This window comes from Mya arenaria, chromosome 5 (genome assembly GCF_026914265.1).
Source record: "Mya arenaria isolate MELC-2E11 chromosome 5, ASM2691426v1".
In the NCBI taxonomy this organism is placed as follows: domain Eukaryota; kingdom Metazoa; phylum Mollusca; class Bivalvia; order Myida; family Myidae; genus Mya; species Mya arenaria.
Genome location: NC_069126.1, coordinates 27439403 through 27452582, shown reverse-complemented (window position 1 = coordinate 27452582; position 13180 = coordinate 27439403). Strand labels below are relative to the sequence as shown.

General features: G+C 33.3%; 1 protein-coding gene across 5 annotated transcripts in view; it reads right to left on the bottom strand.

The window, feature by feature from the left end:
- Positions 1-13180, bottom strand: part of LOC128233594 (pleckstrin homology-like domain family B member 1) — an 85525-nt gene that overhangs the window by 65050 nt on the left and 7295 nt on the right. The gene's annotated exons all lie outside the window — the stretch shown is intronic.

The window sequence follows — 13180 nt, the reverse complement described above, 5'->3', positions numbered from 1 at the left end:
GCGTTTTCAGCTATAAAATACACGATTTCAATCGTGTTATTATTAATTAATATTTTCCATAAATGCATTAATAATAATAATTTATTAACTAGGTTTATCACTCCAAGTTTATGTTCGTTATACATGTATATGTATTGATTTAAAATACCAGTATCACTTTGGAATCCTGTGTATGCCTAGTTCTACAGGGTTCAGGGGCCTCCCATCTCCCAAAATTTCTTTCAGCTAGATTGTCAAAGGACACTTAAGCCATGTTTAATATGGTTTAATTTTGTACTGGTTAAATGTGCTGACAAGATCATCAATATTCTTACTTTTTACCTTAAGTGATAATTCAAGAAGCCAGTTACCTGTGGACATCTGGATAAGATTTAAGAACATTTAGTTGTGATTAGATTTTCTTCCCATGCCTTCTATTTTTATTGCAGTTTTGGCATATTTTTAAAACAGAAAAATTGTAGGCCAAGGTCTACATGGCCCATGGGAAGCTACATACCTGCAAACCAGTAAAGTTTATATGTCCAACTTTATAAAAGGTGAAGATTCGAAAATGAAAGGAACTTTTCAATCAGGAGGACATTAAATCTTTAATCAATGTTCATTTTACAAAAATTACATACTGAGTGTGTATGGAAGTTACATTTCTAGCCATTGTTCTATGATAAATAAATCTAAGATTTGGCCTAGTGACCTAATTTTTGATCATATGTGACCCAGTTTTATATACATCCAAGAGTTCATCAATGAAAACATTTTTATTAAGATTCATGAATATTTGACCTTGTATAATGCCTCTATTTTGTTCCAAAGATTTTCATAAGCTTTGACCTTGTGACCCACTTATACAAGTGGTCGAGATTTGATCAAGGGGAACATTTTGACCAAGTTTGAACATTTTCTGATCAATGCCTACCAAGATATGGTTCCGGACGGAATGACGGATGGATGGACAACGCTAAAACAATATCCCCCTCCGGAAACCTTCGATTCAGCAGGGCATAATTAGTGGAAAACAAAGTAATTATCATAGACACACAAAATGTCCTACTAGTTCCACATGACAAACAAAATGAACTACAACTTCAACATGACACACAAAATGAACTACAACTTCAACATGACACACAAAATGAACTACAACTTTAATGCGACACACAAAATGAACTATTACTGCACCATGATACACTAAATGTACTACAAATGCATAATGTACTATGATGGCAGCATATACGACACACTTTATGGACTATATCTGCATCATGACACACTAAATGTACCATAACTGCATCATGACACACTGAATGTACTAAAGGGCGTCATGACACACTTAATTTACTATAATGGAGTCATGACACACTGAATGTTCTATAAGGCATCATGACACACTTAATTTACTATAATGGAGTCATGACACACTGAATGTTCTATAAGGGGTCATGACACACTTAATTTACTATAATGGAGTCATGACACACTGAATGTTCTATAAGGCGTCATGACACACTTAATTTACTATAATGGAGTCATGACACACTGAATGTTCTATAAGGCATCATGACACACTTAATTTACTATAATGGAGTCATGACACACTGAATGTTCTATAAGGCATCATGACACACTTAATTTACTATAATGGAGTCATGACACACTGAATGTTCTATAAGGCATCATGACACACTTAATTTACTATAATGGAGTCATGACACACTGAATGTTTTATAAGGCATCATGACATACTTAATTTACTATAACGGGGTCATGACACACTGAATGTACTATAAGGGGTCATGACACAGTAAATGCACTAAAAGGCATCATGACATACTGAATGTTCTATAGGGCATCATGACACACTTAATTTACTATAACCGCGTCATGACACACTGAATGTACAATAAGGCATCATGACACATCTGAAGCAGAAAAAGTGCAAAATTACAAACATAAAAAACATAAAGTTAGTATTGATGGTAAGAAAAAACTGGATAGATGGATGTTATTGCTGGGTATCTCTATCTGATGACAAGACTGATGATTAATCCTGCCAAATACTGTACTTACAGCTTGTTCAGCCATTGTATTACACATGTTCGTAAGCAGAAAAAATGTAAGAGTACCTGAAAATTCAGTGCTTAAGCTAAGATTCTTGGGAACTTAGCTGATATTAATGTCGTAATAATGAACTAAAAGGGCTTAAAGATAAATTGTTACATAAATCATTTAGTTTATATATCAGCTTTAATACTTCAGCTTGATTGTGATAAAAGTAATTGGCAAATACATGTATAATCACACACAAGTCTGTTTCCTTAGGAAAAATAACATTACTAGAGACAATTATGTCAGACAAACAATGAAAAAAGAAGTCCAAAATCGAAGCATAGCAGCCACTTACTCAGTGGTCAGAATTTGTGTGTAACTTGTTTGGTTACAAATTAAATTTGGTAATTTTTATCAATAATGATACAAGATTTGAGAATTTAGGAACCAGTTATACATTACACTGAAACGTTAAACCTATTTTAATTAAACAAATACATAAAGTTAATAACACAGCGTAAAACGGAAGGGAGATAAATACAAATAAAAGATAGCTTACTTTGTTATCTGATTGATTTATCCTTATTTGAGCTGCATGCTCAATTTATTTGCAAGATCTTTGCAATTTTCATCCACTATCCACATATGGATATCATTGAAAAATGTAATTCACACAAAATGTTTTAATCTCAACAATACATCATTGGAAGTTCAGTCATCCAATGATTATCCTTCAAGTTAATCCTAATTCCAAACTTTAACCCTCCATTTCCTGTAAACACCCTTTCTTTTTCTTCTTTAGCCTAATATGAAATCTAAATACTTCAAAAACTAATTTCAAAGGCTTGGATTTATTAAGCACATCATAAGTAGTGAAAGGTTAGATACCTAGGTGGCTAGCCACGTCATTAGCTATGGGTGATATAACATAGCCTACCTCCTTTTCTGTTTGCTTATTGAAGCTGCATAAAAGCAACACGGTCAGTCAGTTTAATGTAGATATAAATAATATAATGCTAATAAAAATAGTATTACTATTGAGGCAATAAATTAACAATGGCTCGCTGATAGAATGAAACAATACTGAGGAAGTATAAACATTAAAATAGTCTCACTAAGAGAACAATTATGATTCAAAGATACAAAATTGATTAATATAAAGCTGCTTCATGATACAAATAAAACTCCCAAACTGCTTCATGACACATAAAAACCACCCAAACTGCTTCATGACACAAGTACCACCCAAACTGCGTCATGACACACATAAATCCCCCAAACTGTTTCATGACACGTCTAAACCACCGAACTGCTACATGACACAAGAACCACCCAAACTGTATCATGACACATATATAACACCAAAACTGCTTCCTGACACACATAAAACACCCAAACTGTTTCATGACACATCTAAACCACCCGAACTGCTACATGACACAAGAACCACCCAAACTGCATCATGACACATATATATCACCATAACTGCTTCATGACACACATCAAACACCAAAACTGAGTCAGGACACATAAACCACCCAAACTTCTTCATGACACACATAAGCCACCCTAACTGTGTCATGACACACATAAACCACCCAAACTGACACCAAAACAGCAAATATTGTAGATTGGCAGCACAATTTTGTCGATTGGCAGCACAATATTGTCAATTGGCAAAACAGTGTCAATTGGATGCACAGTTATGAGTGTCAATCGCTGAAGGGGACGATGGATGTTACAAGCCATTGAGGACTTTGACAAAAACGTTGCTAATTTTTCTGCAACCAAACAGAACACAGCCCCACATTAAAGCAGTTTACGCTTCAACTTTTTTCCAGACATATATTATAACTGGGTGGTAAGAAGTTAAGAAGGTGCTAAATTTCCCACCCAAACCTTGAACCAATACCTGAGATGTAATATAAACATTTAGCCTCAGTCTTAGCTAGAATGCCACAACATTTTGGAAGCTGACCAAAAGACTGATTAACAAGTGACCTTTTCATTCAGCAAGCAAGCAGGCAGGTTACGTTGCCATATATCATTTAGCCAAACCGCAAAGCTGTCATCTTAAGTATATTATATTGGGTGTGTTTTATTATTTAAAAGTAGGCAATAAATCAGGGAAAAAATAACTATAATCTTTAACACCCAACCGGAAGCATAGCTTGGACATTTGATTATGTTATACACCAATAACCAAGTAAATGCCCTCCAGGTTAAACAATTTTGGCTCTTTTTTATGTTACATGCTAGTCAGAAAGTTATGGGACTTTAAAACCCCTGTTCACCCTCAGAGTTAAAACAATTTGGCTATTTTATTTTTTTAGACAACAGTTGTGAAGGGACTACACCCCTGTTTGCCCTCTGAGTTAATACCATTTCACACCAGTCAGAAAATTACGGAACTTACCCCTGTTTGGCGACCACCCTCTCGGTTAATACCATTTTGATAATAGTTGACGTTAATTCATTAAGTAACCATAATGTCCCTCGGATTATTACGAGTATGTTCACATATCCGCCCAAAAGACAATTTTAAGCCCAAGACTTTGACAATATATATCTTAAATCAAACTTTTTTATCCTTTGAAAAACTGTTTTACAGGAAACAACAAAAATTGAAGTTATATGAAATTCATCATTGTAAACATCTAATGAATCAAATTCACACCTACAGTGATATACATTGGGTTTAGTATGTTGTTAAAGTTAACAGCGTTGTTAACAGCATCATTGTTAACTTACAACAGTGAAACCTGTTATGATGTGCTAATATATTTGAATTATACGAGTACAGCTGACACAGTTGTCTTCATTTAATCTTGCTAGAAATATTGCATACCAAAGGCATAATAACAGTTAACGATGATAAAGTTAACAACATTGTTTGTTAACTTTTAACAAAGTTCTGAACAATCGAACCGTTGGATACTAAAAAAGATACATAACTCCATCATTATTCTTTTCTACACCAATAATTCCTTATAACATACATAATCTTGTAATAGTCCGCAATCCATATAACTTGCATTAAACTTTGAAAAAAATCATAAAAATTTAATATATTTTATAAATACATCCTTACCAGTGGATTTATATCTATAATATTCTCATCTATGATAACTGAGCATCCTCTAATGTTTAAATGTTTAACTTTGAACAGCATTTATCAAGCCATCTAAAAGCCACAAAATATTGCAATATCATCTCAACAACAATTGAAAATCCAGACTCCATCAGGTAAAGGATATTAAACTTTGTGGTTTTTAAGAAGTTTTACTTTTATTTTTTCACCAATTTCATCAATATTAAATCGCATAAAAGGTTCCTTAGTGCAATTAAAAATTCTGAAAAACAAGATATATATAAAAAGATATGTACCATGACGTCATTCAACATTGTTGCAACCGATCAAAACCAAAGATGCAAGAGTTGTCTAGTTAGCTCAGTGGCTTAAGCACATGCTTCGCACCAGGGCGTCTCCGGTTCATTTCTCAGCCTAGGTGTATATGAGCTTGGTGGTGGTCACCAAGCCAGACAAGTGGGTTTTCTATGGGTACTCCAGCTTTCCCCGTAACATAAGACCACTCTCTTACACAATATCATGCCAAAAAGAGTGACTTTGCAAAAGTTAATACAACTTTCTTCACAATTGTTGTAAAATAAATAAAGTTTCAACTAAATATACAATTTCACATAAGAAATATTCAATGTTGAGCCTATCCTGTCAAAAGAGAATTTGTTTTTCAAAATAAACAAATTATCAAAATATCCAACAGTTCAAGACTTGTTAATTATTAACATAATTAAATATTTAAATTTAACAACAATTGCCACATAAATTCAAGATTGAATTCATTCATTCCCTTCCCAAAATAAACAATTATCCTTTGCCTCAATAAAATCTACAAATCCGTTAGTAAATAACCAATCATTGCCTCACCTTTGTAGATTGGAAACTGATTTTGTAGTCCTTCAAAAGCTTTGCATCATCTTATGACGATCAAACATGTTTTAAAAATCAATAAAATACGAAATCAAAGAAGAAAACAAGTAAATCATACTTAATAAAAAAAGTTCAAAGTATGCTATGAAGCACGTAAACAAAATTCCTTCATATTTTTTAAAGTTTAAAATTAAAGGTGTACATCATTCTGTCCGACTGTAAGCAATTCAACATGAAAATTAAATTTGTCAAAAAAAAAAATTTTTTAATATCATACCCTTGACAAAACTTCAATCCACTTTCCAATGCTATCAACAATCTTAGATATTTTTCACAAATATACTTGCTATCAATAATGCGATACGTGTATCGGCAAGCGAAAAATGTTGCACACCTACTAAACAGAAAATTATGCAGTTCTTAAAGGGACTCAGTCATGTTTTGTAAAATGCACTTTTTTATGATGAAAAAGTGTGGCAAATCATAAAGATTGTTAAAACTAAGATACTGACAGCTGGAACCCTTCAACAAATGTTGATATATGCTCAAAGGTTGTCTTTGAAGTCCATGAATTTGAAAAGCATTACTAACACGTTTGAATAAAAGGCTTAAAGATTAAATTTTCCTTGCATTTGTGTATGATCCTACGTAATGTGTATTGGTGTCAGTTTTTTAATTCTTCCAGAATATTTTTTTATACTTTAAGTGTGTTTTCTTTCTGTAATTTCGTTAACAAAGAGTAAATTAGAAAGATATAACTGTTTCCAGATCCTTAACTGGGGAAAAAAATTTGTGGCAAAACATGAGACAGTCCCTTTAATGAAACAATTAAACCATCCATGTAAAATTGGGTGCAATGGATACCTTACACAAAGACTGCAAGAAAGTAAGAAAATACAGACAGATACTATCATATTATGCAAAATAAACTGAACATAAACAAAAGGATATTAAGTTACTAATGTATATTACGGAACAACCGGTAACGGTTTGTACAGTTACAATTCAGCTCCAAGGAAGAAATTTGTATCAAAAATTATTTTTTTATTATATAGATGACCAATCAGGATATAAACAATATAATCAATACAGGATTGAAATTTCAGAATAACATTTATCATCTCTGATTGAAGCAATGAAGTATGAACTATTTGGGAATAACATGTATTAGTTATTGTTAATATTTTGAATCTTATGGAATAAATCACAAGCAAACCAAGCGAGCGTCATTATTTGTTCAAGAAAATTCAAAATATGAATGATCACAAATTACAATTTGACATATTTTGTCACGTAGGCAATTGAGATCGATCATGAAGACCACATACAGGAAATATTACCGACTTATTTTCTCCTGTACAAAGGCGTCTGGGAATTTTATGAGAAATATTTTTCAAATTTCAAACGCATTACAGCGATTTCATTGGCAAACAAAGAAGGGAAAACTTTTATTTATTACATACATAATCAAACAGGATACTTGTAATCAATACAAATTTCAGGGTAACATTTCATATCTCTGATTAAAACAATTACAAATATGAACGGAAAAAACTATGCTATGCCATATTAGGTTCGAAGCAGCATTATGTGGATATCTCTGGTTTGTTATCTTTTACCATGAATAAATATATTTTCAACAATTCGTTGTTTCAAAAACTAGATTTAGTGTTTAATTTGCCCTACATTTTCAGCAAATCAGGGACATATCAGATTTTTGAAATGTTTAGTTTCTTATTTGTGAAGAATTGTTACTTATTTCTGAGGTCGACTCTTCATGATTAAGTAAATGCTATAACTGCGCATGCGCATATAGTCATGCCTACTGTTTACATATGCAAAGGCGCAAAGTTTCAATGTCAACGGAATTTTTAAATGATGTCACAATATCTTGCAGTGATTGACAGATCTTTTTTACAGGCGCACAGAATAATTTTAAAGCTGATGGAATTTGGGAGGGGCTAACATTAAGTTGGATAGAATTTATCAAGTAATTTCTTTGTGAATGAAAAAACAACGATAGGTTTGCCGCGCTCTGCTTCCGTAGGTTACTTATTCACAAAGTAATTACTTAAACTCTTACCTACACTTACAACTTAGGTTTGTCAAATATAGAACAAAGCTTGTGTCTATTTACACATTCATAGGCTTCAAGATATTCAAAATTGTGATGAGGACGCCAGCGATTGCCTCAATTATCATTACGCTAGACCCATTCGATAACGTAAACAATATACATTACATATATATAGGTTATAGTTCATGTTTTACAAATCAGAGGAATATATTACATGGGAATGACAACCCCAGGTGGAAATGGTTTATTTAATTTGTAATATGTGAACAAAAACCGGCTTATATAATTAGATGTGAGGTCACCACCAAATAACTGAATCAAATCAGTCACACACACCAAAAAGTTAAATACAGTGCAGGAAATATTTGGCTTAGATTGGCACCTATGAAAATGTACCAGTAATGAGAAGTCCTTGAAACATCCAGAGCAAACAAATTACAAGGTATGCTGAAAATGGCCATTTATACAATTCATTACTCACATAAATATTTTTGTCATGTCAAAATGGGGGACTAGCACAAGTCAGACGTTACGTTATATTAAAACAGAAGGAGTTAGGTCTGTCTTCAGCTGAGTCCTCGAAAAAATACAAGAAAATACTAGGACCCAGTTTTCTCTTTTTTCTTGTTCAACTGATAAGAGTACAAACATTTCACTTCCCACATTTAAACCCACTTACATGTTATTACTCTTGTATCATAAAGACATACTCACTGTTTCAAAACAATGAACAGAAATTCATACCTGTATTTTTATGATATTTTGTAAACCTCCTAGTGTATAAATGTTACCAGCAAACAACAGAATCTAATTTCATTATCAACATAAAGTGTTGCTAAAATAAGATCTTGTTTTTTTTTTCCAAATTGATAATCTCCAAAACACAGGGCATTAGAATCGAACATTGAAAGTTTGGAGTTTCATAAATACTAGCAAGATTACCAACAAGTTTGCTGCTTTATATGCCTAAAAAGTGATATAAACTGAAGTTTTCTTAGGCCTAAAAAAACAAAACATTTGGTTCAATTTACTCAACCCTACGTACGAAATAGTTGCCGACTCGACCATTTTAATACTGAAGTCAGATTACCTTTTTTTGGCCTTATCTGCACATGATAAAATAGTATCATATATAAGGCATTTGGTATTTGATATTATGCATTGTTGGTTGCACACTTCATATTCACTTAGCTTTTACATTATGAAGTGCACAAAATGTATCCATTTTCAATATAAAACACGTGAAAAGAGCGGCTCGGATCACAGTAAAATAAGAAGCTGCAGAGAATAATTAAATAAAGCCTCTTAAATTTCCCTCAATGGTGGTTATCTCTACAATCTTTATAATGTAAAAATGTTATACTGGATGAAACGATGGAAAATTAACTTTGAGCAGTTATGTGGAAGATGATTTAATGTTAACAATGAATTGAAAATGTAATATGTACATAAAGAACCCATTTGAGATAGGTTTATAGGTTCATCCTTCATGTACTTGACACTAAAACTTAATAAGTTAAAAAGACATTTTTCTTGCATGACACGATGGAGAGTGAAAAAAGAGCATTTTCCTTTTTCAAAACATTATTAAACAAATAATTTTCATCTTCTTTTATAACTTATCAATTTGGCTACAGCTATAACACGTGTTTTGAATCACTCTCGACTTTGCTTCCAGTCCTGGTGTCCAGTACGAGAGACCCAGAGAACCTACCCTCAGATGGGTCTTGAACCCACAACCTCTTGGGTGAGAGGTGGACACATTAACCACTAGATCTTGTAATTGTAGTGGAAAGGTTGGCAACAGTATAATAATGATACAAAGAACAGGACATGCCTTTCAAATCAAACTACTGTTCAGTCCAGTTAAGCCTTGTTCTATGAAAAGCATCATTTAATAAGTTATAGCATTTCAAGATGGGTAAAAAAAATAAAATAAACTTCAATGAAATAAGTGGTTCATTAATCTTGAAGATAGCTTTTGATCATAAGACATAGAAAACTGGAATATTATGAGATACAACGGTTCATTACAAAATGCTAAATATTTAGTTTGATTTCAGTCCGGTTCCTCTGCTATGCTCTCCTCAATAAAGGATAGTTGTAAATAAGTTTCAGAATATCAATAGATGGCTTAACACACCAAAAATGGTCGTCACCCTATTAAACCAAACTAACACGCTCTTGTAGCATCATAGAGTAGGTTTCAACCTCTATACAGTAGAATACCGTCATTGGGACCCAGCTAAATACTTCGAAATAACGATAATTCGAAATAAACATTGAGAGAAATAATCCGAAGTTCCAACAACTATTATCTCTGAAATCCGGCGCATCCAAATTCTACTCTACCGGCGCCACAAAATATTTGTGTCATGAAATTTCAAATCGTGAAATTTCAAATGGCTGCATTATACCATTGTATTTTACACTATGTAAAGCGATATTTAATAAAATTACGAAACAAATATTTTTTTATTATTTTATTTAATAATAATATAATAGTAACTGTTTGACATCATCCCACGTGGCCCTCATCATATGAAGTGCGTCCAGTACGTTTATTGCATACACTCTGTTTGGGTCGAGTGCCTTCATCCTCTTAACAACAACCCTCTTCCTGTACACAACTTTCATGGATCAAATGATGATTTAACCGAAAAAAACATCCCTTATATACAAATAATACACTCAACATTAATCACTCTATGTATTCCATACCGTTTGCCCCATACACGCGCCAATTAACCCAAGGCATTCCTTAAACCGCGATAATTGCACCTTATTATAACGTTAATTGTTCTTTCACGCCGATGTCAGCGTAGGTGTGAAAACACAACAGAGCGAGGAGCATGGGTCGTCTGCTAGCGGATTCGAAAAATACATTCACTATTTTTTGTGCACAGTTTCGAATTCGAAATAAAGATTGATAAATACATGTGAAAAACGTATTTTGGACCCAAAATTTAGTTCGAAAAATTGATTTATTTGAAATAGTGAAGTTCGGTTTAAACATTAATTTTTACATTGAATAAAGAAGGAAAAATATTGGGACCGAAAAAAAGTTCGAAATACCGATAAATTTGGTGTTCTACTGTACAACAAAATACCACAAAGTTGAATATGACAAGTGTGAATACTACATTGTAGTCTTCTCTTTCTTGATACTTCTTTTTTTAATAACAAATCCTGGGCCAGCTTGGGCTACTGTCAGGGCATTTTGAGGTATTGGTCCAATCTGATCTCACGTTATGGCCGCGGAAAACAGCGATTGCTGACCAAACTCACAACTGCTACAAAGCTAGGAATGGAATCTGAGTTGCTTTTTGCAGTAGTAATTTTGCTCAACAGAGTGCTTACAGAATAACCCTTCAATTTTGCTTGTCAACAAGACATGGGCTAACTTCAATAAGCATTATGCAATCACATGTATCTACAGTTATTCATAAATAAAATGTCCAAATACTTTATAAAAATAATAATACATTGAAATTAATAACGTTACGGATTAACAAATTTATATTAATCAATAATTATTTGTTGCTTATCAGACACAGAGTCCACTACGGGGTCATAAATTCAGAAGTTGTGCGGGTAGCAGCAGATGAACACAGTGGTACACACACATGTACCACCACGTTGGCTACTGCAGATTATATCCCTGCACTGACATAATCATACGCATGGTTGGTAGAGTATCACATAAATGCTTGTGTTTTGTCATTTTGCTAGTAAAAATGCAAAATAGTGCCATGGACCTATAAACCATGGATTGGCAACTCTCATCTATGTTAATGCGATAACTCAAGCGTGCAGCGGGATTTCATTCCAAGATCTTACCATGTAGTCATTTTCGAGACGTCCGAAATCGGCCGAATATATACATGTAGGAAAACATTAATTAAAATTGACTTAAATGCGTGGTACTTTTATTTGAGTTGATAATAGTCCAATGGAATCTGATTAAAATCACAGTTATTAATTATAATTTAATCTATAACGAACAAGGCATTATTAGCAGAGTTGGCGGAAATAACCGAAGATCGGCGTTAATCACCGATCGGAGATTCGGCGGAATTTTTTGCGATATTTGCCATGCGCGCGCTAAGGATTGTGGGTAAATTATTATTTCTTATTGTTTCACCGATATGGGGCAGTTGCCAATCCATGCTTTATAGGTCTGTGATAGTGCGAGTGTATACAGTAATATCAAACCATGATCATGGTACTTTTAAACAGTTAAAACACATTTCAACAGATTAAACCATGGAAATAAGCATGTGTATTTATTTCAACAATCCCTTCAACAATTATCTGACCGCAAGCTGATATTCTGGTCAGATATTCTGTCAGTTCAGACCTTTATTTCAAAATTTGGCATAAATTTTACGATAAAATCTGGCAACAGACTATAAATTTTATGTATTCTACAGACATTACCAAAAACAGAGGTGGGTTAATCTGCCCGTGTATTAAACTAAAATAATAGAAATTTACCTGATTTTGTATTTTTCTATCAATTATTAATAGTGCATGGTAAGTAAGTTTCCGGGAATCATCATTTTAAGGCAATTTTCGATGGAGACGAGAGTTTGCAAAGTTTTCTGACAGTCCAGGTAAAATGTTAATCAAGAGTTACCTGTTCTTCCAATTGGTTCGGCAAAGTTCGTGTAACTTCGTCAAATTCCGTAAAGAGTCGGAATTAGTCAAAAGGGCTACAATGAAACTGGTGAAGTAATTTTGACACGATTGTTAAGAAAAATTGGTAATGGCAATATGCATTTCATTTTGAGTTGGAATAAGCAATTTGGGAAGAAACCTACAGTATAATTGATTTTCAATGTGTTTGCCAACTGGCTATGAACCCTTTCAGGGTCAGCTGGAAGGAACTGATACAGCTATTAAATGTTTCTAAATGCGCACCGTTTTTAAAGTGTATATCGCAAATATTTTTAAAAGAATAAATCGCCTTTCTGCACTTGCTGTGTTTCGATTTTTTAAACTTTATAACATTCAAACATCGACACTAACGGCGATCCTTTTCATGATTATTTTTCATGCATCTAATAATTTTTTGCACAGACGAAGTGCCAGGAGGGGCTGGGTGG